We start from the raw sequence: 7,587 nt of genomic DNA, 5'->3' as shown, positions 1-7,587 counted from the left end.
TGCTGGCGCGTGACGCCGGGACGCCCGGCGCTTTCCCGCCGGCGGTGGCGGCGGGCCCGGGAGATTGCCTGGCATTAAGGCTGCGCCCCGGCGAGGGCGCCGGAGAGCGCGGGACCCCGGAGTCGGGAGGCTGGCACGGAGAGGGCCCGCGCACACGCGCGCCCCTGCCCGACGCGGCTTTCTTCGGTGCGTTTTTGTGCAATTCTGCCCAAGCAGGCCCTGCACCCGGCCGAGGCGGGTGGGCACGGAACCAATCGCTCTCAGCTGCCTGGAACAAAGGGCGCAGGATTTAACCTCAGCCCGCTGAGCGTGCATTTGCAGGCGCCCGTGCAGCCCTGCGTCTGCTCTAACTGCGAGAGTGAAGCACTGAGAACGACGTGCAGGCAGCGGATACCCACGCAGGCCTGAAGGAACCCCTGTGAAGCGCTGTGCCGCGGGATTCGCCAAACCTTGATACAGATACAGATTCCCCCAAACGTTTCCTTTTTGGCGGAAACACTTTGCCCTGGTTCACGTACCTTGAGTACCAACTGTTTGCAGGCCACTGTGCTAGGTTCTGGGGATACGGAAATAAAAGGCAGTTTTTGGGCCGGCTCAGTGTAGTGGGGAGGACAGACAAATGAGCAGATAAGAACTAAAGCATGATAAATGTTAGGGCAGAGACCGAGGGGGAACAAAGAAGAAAGATATGCTTCCGACTAGAAGTCCAGGAATGCCTCTCAGAGGAAGTGGCACCTAAGCTACATCTGGAAGAAGCAGCGCCTGTTGGAGAAGAGGTTTTGGACTGACAGCCTGATGACTGCTTTGGCATCACCTACCCCCGAGGAGGACCAGCTGGAGCTTAGGGAGTAGGGTGGACTGAGAGGGAGTGACTGAGGCCAGGTCCTGAAGAGCCTCTGTGCCCTTCCAAGGAGTTTTTGTCCCCGAGGCAGTGGGGAGACATTGAAAGATTTTAAGAGAAGGGTGGTGTCATGTAATGTGCTCTTTCACAACAAAGGTGTAGCAGTAAGAGTGAGGTCAGGGAAAGAATGACTCTAAGTCCCAGGGGATGCCGAGAACTTAAGGCAATAAAGTGGAGAAGGAAAGACAAGGTCAGATACTACAAAGTGGAATGTACCGGCTGGGACAGAATGACTGAGGTTAAGGAACAGCAAAGGTTCTGGTTTGATGAGAGTTGTGGGTGATGGATTTGTAAGTCAATTCCGGGACTATATAGGGAGGAAGGAATAGGTTCCAGTGAAGGTAGAATAATGGTAAACACTTGTAGATTCTTTACCATGTGCTAGAGTTGACACAATATACAATTCTGTGTTATTTCATTTAATCTCCATAACAGGCTTCTGTATGAGGTGGCTGTCAGTAATGCCCGGTTTTATAGTTGAGGAAGTGAGGCCCAATTCCGTTAACTAACATGCCCAGAGCCAGATGATTTCCTCCTGGGGCCCATGGAGTTCGAGGCGCCCTTGGGGCAAGTAAGTGAAGACATCTAAGAGGCAGTTGGGTAAACACCTGTGGAGCCAGGAGAGCTGGCTGTGAGGAAGCAGAGACCTGGGAGTCATCAGTGCACAGCCAGTGATGGGAGGAGCTGAAATAGGGAAAGCAGATGGAGAACAGAGGTATGGAAAGGGTAAGAAATTGGAAGAAGAGGCTGAGAAAGAGTCCAGGAGACCAGGTCAGCCCTGTCTGGTGCTGAAAGTAGAAGGCAGCAAGTTATGGACTGGAAAGTACCTGACAGCATCTAGGATCCCAGCAGAGAATGCTGGCAGGAGTAGGATGAGGACAGGAGCCAAACTGACATGCACCCAAGAGAGGAAGGCAGCAGGAGATATTTCACAGACACTTGGCTGTGAAGGCAGGTAGTAAGGGCATCAAGAGAAAACTGCAGGGGCGCACCTGGGTGGCTCAGTGGGTTAAGCATCTGCCTTTGGCTAAGGTCATGATCTCAGGGTCCTGGGATCGAGCCCCACATTAGGCTCTCTCCTCAACAGGGAGTCTGCTGCTCCCTCTCACTCTCCCTCTGTGTTTTCCCTCTCTCTCTTTCTTAAATAGTCTGTCAAAAATTTTTTTAAAAAAGAGAGAGAAAGCTTCAGGATGAAGGAAGGGTATGCCCGTGTCTTTTAAAATGAAATGAAACATACTCTTAATTATTTGCTGCAGGAACAAACAAAATTGATCCCAAATATTCTTTTCAGGCCCACCTGTCATCCACTTCCTATTACTACCTGTTTATCTCTCACCTTAACTACTATTACCATTTCTTTAAACCCATTTTGCTTCCATAAGAGTTGTCAACTGCAGGACTACTGACATTGCATTGGAAAATGAAGTTCTTGAGATGCCTGGGTTGCTCAGTTAAGCATCTGCCTTCGGCTCAGGTCATGATCCCAGGGTCTTAGGACTGAGTCCAGTATTGGGCTTCCTGCTCTCTTCTCCTTCTGCAGCTCCCCATGCTTGTGCCCTTGCTGTCCGTGTGTGTGTGTGTGTGTGTGTGTGTGTCAAATAAATAACATCTTAAAAAAAAAAAAGGCATGTTGTTTTAGGATCCAATGCATTGTGGTGAGTAGGCCCTGGAATGACTGTTGGATTGAGGGCCTGAAGAATGTTTTCTGTGTACCATCCTACTGAGATCTGAATGCGTAAGGGAGAAGATTTGGCTTCTATGATTCTTGTGTTTGAGGTAGAGAATTTAGATTTAGAAGGTTCTTTTCTGGATAGGGTTGTGTTTATGTTGCTCGTGTTCAGGAAGTCTTTTAAACAAGTTGTTTGGGAACATGTGTTATCAGCTTGATCGTGGGTGTCTTGGTGGTATTTTCTCCCATTTTTCTGTTCGGAAGATGGAGCTTCTCTGCTTGGGGACATGTGGCAGCCATTCGGACAGCTACGGCTGGACTTCTGTCTCTATCTGTCCGGGCAGACAAGTGCAATGTTCCAATAGGAACTTTTGGGCAAATGACAAAAACTCAGGAGGACTGTGTCCTTTGTGAGCAGACCTTGAAGCAGTAGGAATGAAGCCTGTTAGGAAGATGGTTGGAGGATGATAAGTACATGCAACTGATAAAACTCAGCAAGACATTTTACTGACTTGCAAACTTGCCTTCTCTCAGAGAACATAGATTTAAGCAGATTCATGTGCTCTTAGTGTGGGTGTGAAAGTAGACAGTTCTGAAAAGCCATTCCAAACAAGCTCGTGTTTTTAAAGAGTAGGTGAAATCAATATTCAGAGAAAGGAAAAGATGACATTCAGGAAGTAATATTCTGGTTAATTCTGTGTCCTTCACATGTCAACTTGTTCTCTTGAAAGGAATGCTAGCCACAATCCACTGGTGTAGAGAATACAGAAAGCATCTCACTTCTGAAGAGCCCAGAAAAACATTTATAGATAAGAATTCAAGAGAAAATTCGTTCTTTTTAATGCTTTGTTCTACGTACTTTCCGAAGCGAGTATAAACTAATTATATTGTAAGAGACTCTTCCTTTCTCCTTGGAGCCACCTCCCCTTCCTGAGAATTCACCTGACACCTATGGGATCCCTCTCCTTCCCCACATAGGGACTGGAAATCTCTCTTGGTTTATGACTCCATTTCCTGCTGGAAAATTCCACATGGATGTCCCCCTCTGTCCCCAAGGTACCCACTTGATTCCTTTTCATGTCAACCTCTATCTCCATGCCTGTAGGCTGTTGGTGCCAAATTAGTGGAACAGATTATGAGGAAAACAGGAACTGGAAGGAGGAAGAGCTCAGTGGAAGTTGGGGCAATGGGATTTTAGGGAATTTTCATTTCCTTCTTAATTTTTCAGCATTTTTTAGACTCCCAACAGAAGGCATGTATTACTTTTGTAATCAGAAGGAGTGAGCTCCTTAAAAGAGGAAATATAGATAAGTGTGCAGCAAACCTATGATGTTTTGGATTGATAATCTTAGCTATGATAATAAGCATAGGAGCATGTGAGTGAGTGTAAAAGTAATGCATTAATCAGGGATCTCCAGAGAAACAGAACTACTAGACTAAATACACATACACAGAATGTATATATATATATATATACACACATATACACATATATACACACATATATATGTGAGGTATATATGTATATACATATACATATATATGTATATATATAAACATGTATATTCTAATATATCTAATATAATTTTAATATAGCTTATAATTATATATAAATATATATTTGTTATACTTAATAATATATAACTATAATAATATATAATTATGTATAATTATATAATTATAATAATATATAATTTATAATAATCTAATTCTCATATTCTAATATATATATTCTCTCCCTCTCCTCTCTCTCTCTCTCTCTCTATATATATATATATATACCCTTAGTGAGTGTGTGTTTGTGTGTGTGTGTTAGAATTCGCCATCTGCAAGATGGAGAATCAAGTAGGCTAGCAGTCAGTCCCAGACTAGAAGCCTGAAAACCAGGGAAGCCAGTGGTATAAATTCCAATCCAAGGGCAGGAGAAAATGAGATGAGATGTCCCAGCTCCAGCACTAAGGCAGGAGAAAAAGAGCTAATTCCTCCTTTTTGCACCTTCTGTTCTATTCAGGCCAACAACAGATCCAGATGATGCCTACCAGTATTGGAGAGGCCAATCCACTCTACTGATTCCATCAGTTCAAATGCTGATCTCATCGAGGAACACCTTCACAGGCACACACAGAAGTGACATTTAACATGGGTCTTCTGTGTCCCAGTCAAGTTGACACATAAAATTAACCATCACAAGTAACTGATAAAGGAAGACAGTTTCTTTTAGGCGATTTCCAATTTAACTTAAGATTGGGATCTAAAATACCTTTTCAAAATTGAAAGTTATTAAAATCAAGTCTGGGATGAAGTGAAAAGTCACCTTCCAGGACTGAACCACCCCAGTCTCTCACTTGCCCATTCACTCACCCACTCATTCATTCATTCATTCACAAAAGAAATATGACCACTTCTATGAATGGGCACTGTGCTAGGTGTTTAGGATACTACGGTAAACAAAAACAGAAGTTCCTTTCTCCTGGAACTACTCCCCCAGAGTCTAACACCTGGCCCTGAGGTTGAGCATTTTTTTTCATATGCATGTTGGTCATTTGCTCGTGATCGTGTCTTGTGAAAATAAAGACAGTTTATTTATTTTTTCCTAACCACTGTGTATGTCTTTTATGTGTTTTTCTTGCCTGCACTCACTAGTCCTCCAGCACAATGTTGAATAAAAGTAGTGAGAGTACCTTGTGTCTGATCTCAGAGGCAAACATTCTTTCCCCATTACCTAGGTTGTTGTCTATAGGTTTTCCATAGATGCCCTATAACAGGTGGAGGAAGTTCCTATTAGTTTCTTGAGAGGTTGTTTTGTTTTGTTTTTATTTTTTATTATTTACTTATTTATTTTTGAAGATTCATATATTTAGTTTAGAGAGAGAGAGAGCACTCGAGCAGGGGGAGGGGCAGAAGAAGAGAGAAAAGAATCCTGGAGAGTCTGCTGACCGTGGAGCCTGACACAGGGCTTGATCCTGTTTCCCTGAGATCATGCCCTGAGCCAAAATCAAGAGCCCGCTGCTTAACCAACTGAGCCACTCAGGTGCCCCAGTTTTGTTTTGTTTTTAAATCATGGATTGCTGTTGAATTTGGTCAGATGATGTTTCCATCTACTGCGATATTTCTTTCTTTCTTTTTCTTTTTTTTAAGATTTTATTTATTTATTTGAGAGAGAGAGTGAGAGTGAGAGCACAAACGGGAGAGGGAGAAGCGGCCTCCCTGCTGATGCGGGACTAGATCCCAGGACCCTGGGATCATGACCTGAGCCGAAGGCAGACATTTAACTGACGAGCCACCCAGGCCCCCCTCATGTGGTTTTTCTGTTTTATTGTTAATATGAATTCTATTGACTGGTTTCTGAATGTGAAACCAACTTGGGATTCTTGAATAACCCCCACCCCCTGGTCATGGAGTATTGCCCTTTATATGTTTTGCTGAATTCAATTTGCAGAGATTCTGTCAAGAATACTTCCTTCTATGTTTATGAGTGGTACTGGTCTGTAGTTTCCTTTCTTGTACTGCTTCTGGTGTCTGAGCAGCCTATCTTCATCAACTGAGTTGAGAGCAGTTTCCTTCCTTCTCTATTTTCTGAGTTTGTGTAGAATCTGTATTATTTCCTCATTAAGAATTTGTTAGAATCCACCAGTGAAGCCATCTAGGCCTAATGCTTTCTTTTGAGAAGGTTTTATATTCATAATTCAATTTTTAAAATTGATACAAGGCTCTTTAGACATTCTATTTCTTGGGTCAGTTTTGATAATTGCTATCTTTTGAGAAATATGTCTACTTAAAGGTTGACAGCTTACTGCCATACAGTTTTTTATAATGGTCTGTTATTGCCCTTTTAATGCCTGTTGTGATGTCTCCTTTTTCATTCCTGATGTTGGTAATTTGTATGTTCTTTTAATTTTGTTGATCTTTTCAAAGAAACAGCTTTTGATGTAATTGATTAATCCTATTGCTTGTGTGCTTTCTGGTTCATTAATTTTCACTATTACCTTTATTATTTTCTTCCTTCTGCTTGCTTTGTATTTAATTTGCTTTTCTAGTTTCTTAAAGTGGAGGCCTAGATCATTGATTTGAGGCATTTTTTCTTTTATAATGTAAGTATTTAAAACTTTAAATTTCCCTCTCAAAACTTTGATATGTTGTCCTTTCATTTCCATTTACCCCAAAATATCTTGTAATTTCCTTTATGATTTCTTCTTTTATCCCATATTTATTTAGAAATGTATTGTTTACATTCCAAATATTTGGGAATTTAAAAAATATCTTTCTGTTATTGGTTTATAATTTAATTCCATTGTGGTCAGAGATCAGACTTTGTGTGATTTCAGTCCTTTTGACTTTATTGAGATTTGTTTTATTCCTCAGCCTATGGTCTATCTGGATGATTGTTCTATGTGCACTTGAAAATAATGTTTATTCTTCTGTTGTTGGGTGGAATGTTCTATTAATGTCAATTAGGTCAGGATGGTTGATAGTATTGTTTAAGTATTTATCTCTTCATTTTCTGTCTACTTATTCCCAGTTACTTAGAGAGGAGATCTGATATCTTTTGCTGTGATTATGGATTTAGTCTATTTCTCTTTTCTTTTTTTAAGAAATATTTTTTATTTTTATTTATTTATTTATTTATTTTTTGAGAGAGAGAGCACAAGTGAGTGCCAGTGGGATGGGAGGAGGGGCAGGGGGAAAGGGAGAGAGAGAATCTTAAGCAGGCCCTGATCTGATCTGGGCTCCATCTCAGGGCCCTGAGATCATGACCTGAGCCAAAATCAAGAGTTGGTCGCTCAACCAGCTGAGCCACCCAGGAGCCCCTTCTATTTCTCTTTTCAGTTCTGTAAATAGTTTCTTCATGTATTTTGGATTTTCATTATTCAGTTTGTACAAATTTAGGATTATTATTTTTCCTTGATGAATTCACCTGTTTTCATTAGGAAAATTTCCTTTTTTGTCTAGTAATAGTCCTTACCCTGAAATCTGTTTTGTCTGATATTGATATAACCACTCTTGTCTTATGATTTAT

The sequence above is a fragment of the Ailuropoda melanoleuca genome, chromosome 1 (assembly GCF_002007445.2).
Source record: "Ailuropoda melanoleuca isolate Jingjing chromosome 1, ASM200744v2, whole genome shotgun sequence".
Lineage (NCBI taxonomy): Eukaryota > Metazoa > Chordata > Mammalia > Carnivora > Ursidae > Ailuropoda > Ailuropoda melanoleuca.
Note: the sequence above shows the minus strand (reverse complement) of the source record.